The sequence below is a fragment of the Saccostrea cucullata genome, unplaced genomic scaffold (assembly GCF_032062105.1).
Source record: "Saccostrea cucullata isolate Sc308-1 unplaced genomic scaffold, CSIRO_AGI_Scuc_v1 ctg13903, whole genome shotgun sequence".
Lineage (NCBI taxonomy): Eukaryota > Metazoa > Mollusca > Bivalvia > Ostreida > Ostreidae > Saccostrea > Saccostrea cuccullata.
Genome location: NW_026920693.1, coordinates 1 through 12,960, shown reverse-complemented (window position 1 = coordinate 12,960; position 12,960 = coordinate 1). Strand labels below are relative to the sequence as shown.

The window sequence follows — 12,960 nt, the reverse complement described above, 5'->3', positions numbered from 1 at the left end:
ACCAACTCCGAACAAGGCAGTCTCCCCATCACAAAGGGTTCTGTTTTAGACAGAGAGAAAAACAAATTGACATGATGGGTAATTATTAACCTGAATTTGTTAGCAACGTTTGATTGCGTTATTCATTCATTTTACTCAGACACAAGTAGTGGTCTGAACTCATCGTTATTGTTTATTGTTGAGTAGTATTTACTAAGGCACAAGAAGTGACCTGAACTTGATATTTATAACTCCTGACATTATTACTAACAACAAACTAACAAATGCATGGTGCATTGTATTGAGTTTTGTTGAGATGTTAGCATAACTTTTTGTCCCTATACAATTAGTTGTTTGCAACATCCTTTGAATGTTAACAAATGCTAAATGCATTGTATTGAGATATTAGCATAACTTTTTGTCCCTATACAATTAGTTGTTTGCTATAACCTGACATTTTATATTTATACTCACTAAGTGAAGAAATCACTAGTTCAATCTTTATTCAAGACCTAAAGACATTAGGTCTATTTGCATTTATTAAAGGGTTTGTTTAAGGGTGGTTTTATTAATTAACATTTGTTGGGAAGGGTGGTTGGTTTGTTTTTATTTCAGGTGAGGACCGCAGAGCCAAAGAAGAGTATTTTTGTATGTTTATTGAATAAAATCTAATAAAATATTAAAAACAAATTATATCCTGTTGTCTTTCGTTCAACATTCAGATTAAGGAGCCCCACAATGTTACGCCGCTAAACATATAAAGCCGTAAGTCGTAACAAGCCAATTACTGAATTTTTAATGTGTGTACTTTATTTGTCTCCGATAATTAAAATCCAGCCATCTTGATTGGATTTCATTAAGACTACAGTAAAAGTGATTACTGTAAACCAACTTTTATTCGCATGCGAGAAATATTCACAAGCTCCACGACCTACTCTAACTCGTGAATATCAAAAGCCATTCATTCCATTAGTATTGATAGGGAATGTTTGTTTTGTAGCGAAAATTGATCGTTATGGATTTATTCCAAATTGACAAATCGTGAATAAAAGATGATGCAAATAATACTATTCGCGAGAACTTTATTTTCATGTAATTACATGACCATTGCTCGCGAACATTTAATTCTTGTATATAATAGCATTCCTTATGATTGTATAGAGCAATTATAACCACAATTCATGAAAATCTTGTCTCGCTAATTAAGAGTCAATGACTATCTCCCGAAAATAAGGGGTCAAGAAAATATAGTGATCTACAGTAGTTAGTTTTCAGTATTTACACAATCTACAAAAACAAGACGTCTGTGTGTATGGTCCTCTCATGAGCTTCGTCTAACATTTTAATGCTGTACTGAGTTAGATCACCATCAATAAGGCATTCCCTTAGCATCATACCGTCTGTCATGTATTTAATCTTAGTCTTGGGACTCGTAGAGTACTCAAAACGAATTGTGTAGCCAACCTGAAGGAAATTAAAATTATGCATCTTCATGAAATTATCAAGGCATTCATATATTTTATACAAATGGAGTATGTGCATCTGCTAAATGTGTATTATTATTTTGTATCACAAAGCACCTACATATATCTAAATTTGTTTAATCTTTTTGAAATATTTTTTTGATTCAGTTTTAAATCTGTATTTTAAATGTACCGGTAATGCATCTTCTTTTGTTACGTTTGTGACCCCCCAAAAATGCAAACAAATAAATGTAAAAAAAAGTTGTATAAAATGCACATGGGGAGAATAATGTTATAATTAGTGAGTCAATTCAATTTTGAACCAAAAAAAATTTACCTCCTGTCCCAGTCGACAACCAAATTCCTCTGAGACTCGTTTGGCGACCCGCCTCGGCGAGATACAGTCTTCAAGAAAACTCACTGGTCCGAAGACCGAGCCCAGTGAATTTTGAGGTCGGGTCAGTGAAAATCAAAATTCAAGAAGTCCCATGGGCTTGTTGATTATAAAAATCATACACAGTCAATATACATTTTATGTGACTTACTTGCATTAATTTAATTGATATATAAAATAAAAAGAAGAAGCACGTGCACGTGTTGTTTAATCGTATTATTACAATCCTATAATAACATGGATGTATTACGTAACAACCGCAACTAGCTAGTAACTTTTAACTTGTACGTTAAATGAGCGAATTTCCAACAAACAACTTACCGAAACGAGACAAAGGATGAAATATTGCAGCATTTCAAAAAATGAAGTTCGTAAACATGTATAGATTTACAGTTATGAAAATGTAATTATTTTATTTTTTAATTAAGGGGCCAGTAAAAAATTTGTTGGGCCAGTAAATTTTGAAAGTTCACTGGTCTGACTGGCCAGTTAGTTTGAAAAGTTTTCGTGAAGACTGGAGATACTGTGTGATCTGAGTTGTCTTTCCTGAACCCGTCTCACCAATGACGATTAATACCTGGTTGACTGTCACTGCCTAAAATTGAGTTTATATTATACACTTATCCACTGGGTGTGAGTGGGATAGCTCTTTTATCAAACCCGCGACGGAGAACTATTCCCCGAGGGCTTGCCGGAGGGGAATAGTTTCTGTCAAGGGTTTGATAAAAGAGTTATCCCACTCACAAACAGTGGATAAGCGTTTTATTATACTGATGTATAATATAATTTCTGAGGTTTGAATTTTTTTGCAGTAAGATAATACTGCAAGAAAAATCTGAAATCCTGATGACGTCACAATGCTACTGAAGTCATTATGACATCATCAGTAGATAGATCTATCGTTGGAAATCAAAATTGGAGGCAAAAATTGCATGAAAATTTTCCGAGGGTGGATAGCAAAAACTATACCCCGGGGTATAGCTTTGCTATGCGTGAACTATAAAAGATATAGCTATTTTACCTTCTGAACTTTATATAGGAAACATTTTAATAGAAGTATAATAAAATAAAGTATAAATGTTAAACAGTTGCAAACGTATCTTGTATATGCCTCAGAGAACCAAACTATAAGAAGCTCAAAGTCTCTGATATCAAATTTTGCAAGTTCTCTCTCAGCATAGTCTATAGATTTTATCTTTCCTTTTTATTTTTTATTTGTCTATTTTGTAAAACTTGAAATCCTTTAGTGCAACTCAAATTAGTTCACCTATAGAAAATGATTTAAAGTAATTATACTATTGCTATTTTTATTGTTTGATAAATTTATCATCATTCTAGACATATCTCAATGACTAAATATTATTGACTTTAATTCATCAGATTTGAATGACCTCCAGCCTTCCTATTGTTTCTCTCCTCCTTTTTATCAGACTGGATTAAAGCGTGATAACTCCATACCTTGACTAGTTCGTCTTTAAGTTTAAATATAGGCAGACTCTACCGCTGTTTTAGAAGTGATTCATCTTTTCCTTCTTTCCGTACGACGCCTTCTGACCCCCAGATATATGTTTCTTCCACAGCTCCGGTAAATCTGCTGGGGCCATTCCAACACCCCTCACCTGGGAGGCTAGCTTTCTGTCACCATCTGAAATATACTCCAAACATATAAATGCATGCGTGGTTATTTAAATTTTCCTGCTTCATTTACTAAATTTTTCTTGCATTACCTTCAGAGAAATCATGAAATTTATAGAGGAAATTCTAAACTACCCCACAACTTTATGTATCTGTTCTTGTCCTTATAGTCACCGCTATACAGTAGAGAAATTGAACATGCTATTCAACCAATGGAGAAACCTCTTGTATGCAATGGGACCAACTTGTTTTATTTTAAAGACAATATCTTATCCATGAATACAAGTGTCTTGTACCCAAATCACAACACTATAGATTTGTAAGAATTTAAATCTAAAAAGTTAGAGAATAAACCTGTTATAAAAGCATGTGAATTAAGCACACCTCCTAACCTCATTAGCATAAATCGGAAGAATTCGGAGATAAACGTAATAAAATATGAACAAAATCCGTAAACGTCCGAACAGCTTTTCTCACGAGAATTCAGCGAGACCAACATGCTAGAGGTGAAAATCGAGAGAGAAATTAAACATGAAAAAAGAGGTAAAACTTTATGTTATCTCGATTTATAAGATTTGTAAATTGCAAAAAGTTGAAAAACAAACGTTTCTTTACCTGAAAAGTGAAAGTAGATTTGCAGTTTCTTATTATGTCAAGTGCTATTGCACTTTAAAGTGTCAAAACAGCACCTCTCGATTTTGTAAACATGTTTCCACGTGGAAGGGAGTAGTTTATGTCGGTCAAGATTAACCCACATACATTGATTTAGTAAACAAAAACACTCGTAAGTAGAATTTCATTTAATTTTTCGATTACCTGTAGCACAAAAAATGGCTAAAAATTTAGGACATGTTTGTCAAATGCTGTTAATAGCATGTTTTAAATTGAAGAGAAAATGCAGGTGTGCTACAGTTCGTTCCTACTTGTAAGGTAGTCTACTGTGCATGCATATGCAGAGTTACGCGTATAAAAGTCATTATTCTTACTTATCAATACCCAGTGATTTGTGAGAACCATGTGTTTTTTCTCAAATAGGCCTACCAAGAGAATATCCGTATACTCGTGTGTATGCACAAGAAGTTCTTCCGAATTTCCTCTACACATATACAAGTGTACCTGGATAAAGGATTAAAGGTTTGTTTACATTTGTTTGCATTTTTAATAGTGTCAGCTGTTTATATCAATCATGCAGTTTTCACTATAGCCTACTGATCAAAATATGGTTGTTACTTTTCTAATTTAGTAATTTAATATCATAGAACTTATGATCAGATGATGTCAATGCATGCAGTTCTCACATACTTGTGTATATATCAGGTATGAAACTTCACATATGCAGTTGTCGCCCGCATGGTGCACTGATTAGAGCGTTGATCTGCTCTAGAGTTGGGAAGTAAGGAGTCAATCCTTAAGTTGCAAGTTCGAATCCCACTGTGGGACGTGGAGACCGATCCTTCGGATGATACCATATAAACCGAGGTCCCGTGTCACTGTAGGTGCTGGCACAAAAAAGATCCCTCCCTGCTCAAAGGCCCTCTGCCGAGCATAGGACAAAATTTGTAGCCCTCCACCAGCAAGTAGTGGCGTCTCCATATGAGTGAAAAATTCTCAAGAGGGACATTATAACAACATACAATCATGAAATTTTTGAATATTTCATTGTTTACCACTATTTTCCCTTTTAAAGTATTGCCCATCTAAAAGTAGCTACTGAAATACAGTATGAATATTATAAAACTAGAGGTACTGTGAGCAATGAGCTCTGACACTAAATGATACCCATGCCATCGCTTCTCATATGAATATTATGACTGTGTTTTGATATGGGAAACCCCAAATATGTGGAGGATCAAAAATTAAATTGGAAGATGCACAATTGCAATATGTAATATAGATTCTGTGAAAGTCATCAAATATCACTCAGTGGTATGAGGCCAAAATAAAAAATAGTCTTGTTTCCTGCTACCCGACCTACCCTATTTTTTTGCACCCAATCCTAAAGTTTTTTTTAGCTTTTGAGGAAAAAAATCAAAATTTTAGGAATTTCATGTTGCAATAATGAAAAAAATATATATATTGTATTACATGAAATATATATGTTTAGAATATGGACTTTTATAAAATTCCACTTGAGTTGTGCATCAAAAGACATGGAATTTCATTTTAAAAGATGATATTGACCTTTAAGTTAGCTATGACATCATCATGTTCAATTTGGTTTTGTAGTAGTTCATATCCAAAAAAATACTGTTGGAAAAATAAAATAAAATTAAAAAATAAAATAATTTTCCAACATACCTACCCTATTTTTTTCTGGCTGGTAGTAGGAAACGAGACTATTATTTTTTTTTGGCCTGAGAGGAATTAGCGGATAAGGGATGCATGGTTACACCAAAGCATAACAGACGGACATACTGATTACTTAATATATCCTCCCGCTAATCAAGATGGGGGTATAATAAATTACATGCATTCATGCATCAATCTGTGTAATGAAAAGATATTGCTTAAGATAATTTACATTGATGGTTTGCATTTTTGTTTGTAAGAATACAGGTATTTCATTTACATATTTTTTAATTATTTCAATGTGTTAAATGAAAAGTAATTTTCTTTTTTGTTTGTCTATTGCAGGTTAGAGTACAGTTTGAACAGCCATCTCCAGGTATGACAAAAATAACACAATTGACCCTATAAGGTAATAAACAAACATTATTGAATTTAGAAAATGTATATCATGAAGCACAAATGTGAAATCATTGTAGGCCCAGGCAGGAAATAGTTAAACTGCTCACTCAGGCTTTTTACTGGTCAGCTCATCATATTATCATCCCACTGGCTACTAGATTTTAATAAATTAAAAGAGACTGACCCAAAACCATAATAATGAAATGACAGAACTTTGAAACAAGCCTGTCAAGTTACTAGTCCAACTATAATTGTATTTTGTTATACATAGACCTGACCCAAAAGACAGATACCCCCTACCGTGTACTAGCCTAGATAAAAAAATCACTGATCCATGCAGTCGTGTGGGCCTTCAATTATTTTTTAGCCTTGCATGGCCTTCAATTATTTTTTTGTTGTTTGATTTTTTAATGATATGCACCATCCCACACAAATTATACACACAAGAAAATATATTTATTTCCTTTTTTAAAATATGGGCTTTGCTGATCTTTACATGTATACAATGTATGTCTTTTCTTTTAAGGAATATGACATTGTTGATTGAATTTAAAAATGGTCTTCAATATGTATGTGTATGATACTGTATTAAATGCACAAAAAATATAATTTTCATTAAAATAAAACAAAAAAAGCAAATATAAAAAAGAAAATCAAATCAGTTCAATTATAATGTGCAATGAATGTTTCTTGCAGGATATATACTCTGAAGACAGTGATGTGAAAGTTCAAGGTTTGACTGTTGTGAGTATTGTATATGTAATTGTAAGGATAAATTTATAACATTTAACAGGCAACATTATTATTTAATTTTTATCATCCTGATCATGCTGATTGGAATAAACAAAGAAAAAATATTAAGCATGCCCAATTACTCCAATATCTACATGTACATGTATATCAATGTATAAAAGAATCCTGTGTAAAATAATACATATATGTATATAGTTAGAGAGAGAGAGAGAGAGAGAGAGAGGTTGATAAAAGGGTCAATATGATTGAAAATCATGCATCAGTATTTTTGTTTTTGTGTAATTCTCAAAAGATTTAATCACATTCTGTTCTATTTTCAGCAGAATTACTTTAATGATAAAGAATGGATGAAAAAATTCTCACATCATGCTGCATAACAGCTAGTACATGTAAGTTCAAAGGCAGAAGAAAATCGAATCTTTTAAAAGAGAATTTATAAATACAGTTGGTTGTCTGTTTCAGCAAACAGTTTAATGAACTGAAAATTATGCTGATACATAAATCAGCATATTATGCAAACTGTAAATGATTGCATTACATATTTTTCTGATTTGCATGTAGTGCATTGATATTTGTCAGTATTTTTCATTCAGTTTTTTTTCCACATAATTGCAAATGCGTGTATGTTATTTGGATTAATTAAATTTAGAGGATTGTATTAACTTATTAATCATATTTGTAGTTCAGCTGTATCAAAACAAATCTGATGAAAGCTTCAACCACGAGAATCTAAGGAAAGGATGTCAAGTCCAAAGAGATGGTATGTTGATTACTGGTGATGATATGTTATTGATGTAAATAGAGTACAGCAATAAAATAGAGAGAACGATAGTAATTCGTAGACAAAAAATTAAATCTTAATTCTTTTCAAGAATAGGCAGGTCATGATTAGTCACTCTGAGGTAATTAAGAGCAAATTTAGATTTGTTCAGATCATATAGCTATAGGGTAGGGTGGGTCCACAGTGGGGATCAAAGTTTTATTCTGGAATATTTAAGGCTGAAGCCTTTTATTATGAATTTAATCTTTTCAAGATTATCAGGGCCACGATACATCATATTTTTTAAATGAATACATCTTGGTACAGAATCCCAGAATCAAGGGTAATGGATGTGCCATAATTAGAAACAGAATGTTTATCTTGAAAGTCCCATGTAAATACATGTACTGGAAAATCATTTTGTTTATTTCTTGACTTTTAAATTAAGTAGAGATTAAAATGAATACAATGCCATCTGAATAAGTACAGTTAAACAACAGTATCTTATATATGATTTACTTTGTTAATTTAATTTGTTCATTTTGCGCATATCTCTTTCTCATGCAGATTATTAATGAAAATGATAGATTGAATTAGCAACTGTAAATGGCATACATGTAAATGAATTCTATATACCCTGTTCAGAGTTGAAATTTGGTATATACCTTTGACACTGAGTGATATCTTGAACACATTGAGATATCAAAGTCATTTTAAAGTCCCTTGAATGACATTTTTTTTTTCTATATATCTTACCCTGAATCTCTTGGATATCTCAGTTTTTTTAGCAGTCCCATAAGCATTTCAAGATAACAAGTGTGACTTAATTTTATTGATTCAATTAATTTATGATGAATTATGAAAATATCAATCATATACTTTTATGTTAATGCATTAACATTTTATACTTTTCAGGCCATATAACAAATGGTTGCTGAATTCATGAAGACTAGCTGGGATGATGCAGTACTTTTCTACTCTTATGAACCATATCTAAACATCATTTGAGGATCCCTTTTTCAGAAAAAAAGAATTTGCATATTCAAAGACTCTATATAGGTTATTTGTATGTTGTTTGACATTCTTCTTGAGAATTTTTCACTCATATGGGGATGCCAACATTTGCCGGTGGAGAGCTGCAAATTCTGTCCTTCACTTGGCACACATGGCTAATTGAGCAATGAGGGATCTTTTTGGTGCTAGCACCCACTGCAAAACAGGACCTCTGTATATACAGTCTCATCTCTATGTCCGACTGTGGGATTTCGAACCAGCAATTTAAGGATCAACTCCTTTCTCATGACTCTCGAGCAGATGCTCTTGCCACTGTGCCATGCAGGTGATTTCATAGGTTATAAAATAATAAGATAAGATTTATAACTTAAAACTGATGTTTTTAATTCAATCACAATGTTTGTAAAAAAAGGGAGGTAATAGCTACATGTAGCTCTCACTGGTATTGCATGCTTAAACTATATGAGTTACATATTGTAATTATACATGTATTTTAAACCAGATCAGTAAAGAAAGAAACACTTAAATATTTTTACTCTGAATTTTATTACAAGGTTGATTATCTTTTAAAATGGAACTTTATTTTTTTTGAGTAGGAAAAAAAATTTAGAATGTACATGTGTACATAATTTTGTTTATTAAAAATTGTCAAAATTTGGAGATCTTGTGAAGGGTATCTAAATATAGATATATAATTTTTTACTTCATTTTTAAACAGCATTTTAATCTTTATTATAACATATGCCTGTAATATACAACTTATTTGTTGTTGAACATTCCATTTTCTGTATACATGTAGTGCTTAATAAATTTCTTGTAAATACAAACATGATTGCATGCTGTTTGTTTACTTCGTCTTTTTTTCAATATGAGTCATGATATATAAATGGTGTGCATATCAGTTTAAATTATTTTTGTTGAATTCATTTAACAGAAAAAATTAATAACTGAATATAATTATGTAGATAGATCCCTCCCAGAAATATTTGCATGTACTAGCAGCTGCAGATTATGTAGCTTATGTGAAATCAGGTATACTTGAAAATCAATTTACCTGTATTTATTAAACAGAAATTTAGTGAACACATTCATATACCTATGCAGTATTTCATACTGCAAATACACTGTGTGTTAATGTTTTACTTCTTCAACATAAAAATTGACCAGAAGTGATCTTGATGAAATAAAACAATATTTTTTTTGTCCCAATTTTATCACAATTTACATGTTATATAAATTGATAAAAGAAACTGACTATACAATTAAAAAAATCTTGAGTTGTCTTTCCTTGTTTAAAGAAAATATCTGATGCAATGAATGCTACCTTGGGTTCATGACCCTGAATATTAATAAGGTTGGGAGGTGTGTAAGGGGTATCGAAAGAGTGACAGATTCGTTTTTCACATATACGGAGAGTATTATCAAAGAAAAGGAACCGTTTAACTTCCTTCTCAAGCATGACTTTGTACAAGTGAAATGTCTGTTGAATTCCACAGTCAATTTAATCAACGCAGATGAAAACGAGACTGAGAAAATTGTCAGTAATGACGGCTCTTATAATGAAGCCGACGAGAGGAGCGAGATGGAAAGGAACATTTTTGAGGAGTACCTCGTAGATTTTGACCAGTTTTAGTCCAGGTTTATCCTCAGGAGGAGGTTTTCAAAAGAGCCTCCGCATTGTCAGATTCGCACAGTTCGGATAGGATGAATGTTATGATGATTGTTTTGGATTCTATGTCCCACATGTCATTCCGTAGAAAACTGCCAAAAACCTACAGCTTAATTCTTAAAGAAAAATTTGGCTTCAACCATTCTGAATGCCTATAATATCGTTGGTGATGCTACTTTAGCTACACTGATACCAATATTAACAGGTAAACGTTGGCATGATAAAATTTTGAATTTTTTTTTTTTTTTGAAAACAAATACAGTCAAACCTATTTGTTATCTAGTACTCTATGACTGAGGAATAACTAGAGATTTCAAGGGTGAAGTGCTAAAGGAATATCTGGTTGGGTCATCTAAATTACTTTGATATATCAATGCATGGTATTTCAAGATACTGAAGTTCAACTGTATTGTGTTTTTCATGATGCAAAATTTTTCCAATCATATCTTTTCATTTCATCTGATCCAAAAGTTTAAGAGAACTTCTTGATACATTATATTCATGTTCAACTTCAAAAGTTTTAGCTGCAGAACTGTATAGCTCTCTGCTTGAGAAAATTAGGACAGATAAAGCAGAGAGCTACAGATCCAAGCGTAGTAAAAACCTTTATGGAACGCCAAATTAACATATATTCAAATATTTGTACCTATCTTCAAATAATTGCACCTATCTTCAAATAATTGTACCTATCTTCAAATGAATTGAAGATAGGTACAATTGAATTAAAGATAGGTACAATTAAATTGAAGATAGGTATAAATAATTATACCTTATCTCTAAATAATTATACCTAGGTACAAATGAATTGTACCTATCTTTAATAGAATTACACCTATCTTCAATTCAATACGCGAGTTTCGAGATTGTAACTCTCCTACGATGGAGGTCAAAAAGTGTCCATTTCAGCATGGAGGTGGGACAGGTTGCTTCTGTGTACAAAAATTGCATGAATAAATGAACGATATTTTTGGCTTTTAGAATTTATTAAATGTTATAGAAAGATACTGATGTTAAGCAGTGATGCATTTGATGATTTTATCAAGCTCAACTATGCATATTTGCAATTTCACTTTGAATTATAAAGTTCTTGAAAACTAAAGAAACGTTGTAGCTTTATAAAAAGCAATCGATTTTCTTGATTGTACAAACAATTTCTATACAATTAGTGTTTTTTAAAAGTTATAATAAGGAAAAGAATCAATATGTAATTTAGATTGCCGACGTGCAATGATCACATGCATGTATTTATTATATTTCTTCCCTCGTCTAAAAAGTCTCACATCCACTGATATTTTCTTTTTTGTTACGATTTTTTTGCTTTAAAAATTGAAATCTTTACATTAATTCGGTTATTCTCGAGTTGTAGAGTGCATCCTGACAATCATGAAGTGACGATAAACCAGAAGATTATCTGTATCGATATATCCAATATATAAATAATGAATATCTGTCCCACCTGTCTGTTTACGCGGCAACGAAACTCCCCTCCTCAACGAAAGAGCGCAACAAGGGAGATAATCTCGAAACTTGCGTATTAAAGATAGGTTCAATTGAATTATACCTATCTCTAATTCATTTGAAGATAGGTATAATCGATTTAAAGATAGGTACAATTGATTTGAAGATAGGTTCAATTAAGACATATCCACAAAGGAATTGAAGATAGGTACAATTCAATTATACCTAGGTTCAATTCGTTTTATGTTGTTGGTAAATAATGAACGCTCCCTTGGAGACAATATTGAGTATGGAGGGAAACGCACAGAAACTACAGAGCGACGACAACAAGGATGAAAGGAGAAATAAAGGTTAATTCAAAATGTGCAGAAAGCATCATATACTTATAAAAATACACATGTACATCATGTAAGTTTATCTTGTATTGCAGCCAGATGAAGATTCCGATAAACTTTCGCGCCAGTTGTGACGTATCGGAAATGACCTATGATGAAGGGAGTAGTTGTTATTGCCAATATCTTAATAATTAAAGATAGGTTCAATTCAATTGTACCTATCTTTAAATCAATTATACCTATCTTCAATTCATTGCATTTGTACCTATCTTCAAATCAATTGTACCTATCTTCAAATGAATTAAAGATAGGTATAATTGAATTGTACCTATCTTTAATTCATTTGAAGATAGGTACAATTCATTTGAAGATAGGTACAATTCAATTGAAGATAGGTACAATTATTTGAAGATAGGTACAAATATTTGAATATATGTTAATTTGGCGTTCCATAAACCTTTGATTTACGCCGACGATTTTTTGTCGCTCACTATGGGTATTTTTTCGTGTATTTTATACTTTCCTCAGCTATGAAAATTATTTTAAATGGTATTTAATAATTAATCATACATTCAAATTCAATTTCTGATCATTTACTTACCTCTCAACGCTAACAAATGGCTGTGGTTACGGACGTCGAAATAGAACTCTTTTTAACCGACATTACAAAACTACATACAGGACTGTTTCGGACTGCTAAAAGGTAAACAAAGTATCAAGTATTAGTGTTAATTATATGAATTATCATAGGTTACCATTCTAAATACCAGAGAAAGCTTAAACTACATGAAATAAATTCCTACTGTAGGGAC

At 32.0% G+C, this 12,960-nt stretch overlaps 2 long non-coding RNA genes across 4 annotated transcripts; one reads left to right on the top strand and one right to left on the bottom strand.

Annotated features, from left to right (window-relative positions):
• Nucleotides 1-1,291: 1,291 nt before the first annotated feature.
• On the bottom strand, nucleotides 1,292-12,843 carry LOC134255749 (uncharacterized). The gene is made up of 4 exons (XR_009989620.1): nucleotides 12,750-12,843; nucleotides 3,295-3,481; nucleotides 1,780-2,431; nucleotides 1,292-1,443 (listed from the first exon to the last, which is right to left on the bottom strand). It is a non-coding gene; the product is annotated as an uncharacterized LOC134255749 (long non-coding RNA).
• On the top strand, nucleotides 4,022-9,850 carry LOC134255736 (uncharacterized). Of its 3 annotated transcripts, none has more exons than XR_009989617.1 (6): nucleotides 4,022-4,255; nucleotides 6,106-6,136; nucleotides 6,856-6,903; nucleotides 7,233-7,301; nucleotides 7,595-7,672; nucleotides 8,588-9,850. It is a non-coding gene; the product is annotated as an uncharacterized LOC134255736 (long non-coding RNA). The 3 variants fall into 3 exon arrangements; XR_009989615.1 differs by lacking the exon at nucleotides 4,022-4,255 and adding an exon at nucleotides 4,498-4,605 and having other exon boundaries at nucleotides 7,236-7,301; XR_009989614.1 differs by lacking the exon at nucleotides 4,022-4,255 and adding an exon at nucleotides 4,498-4,605.
• Nucleotides 12,844-12,960: the final 117 nt, after the last annotated feature.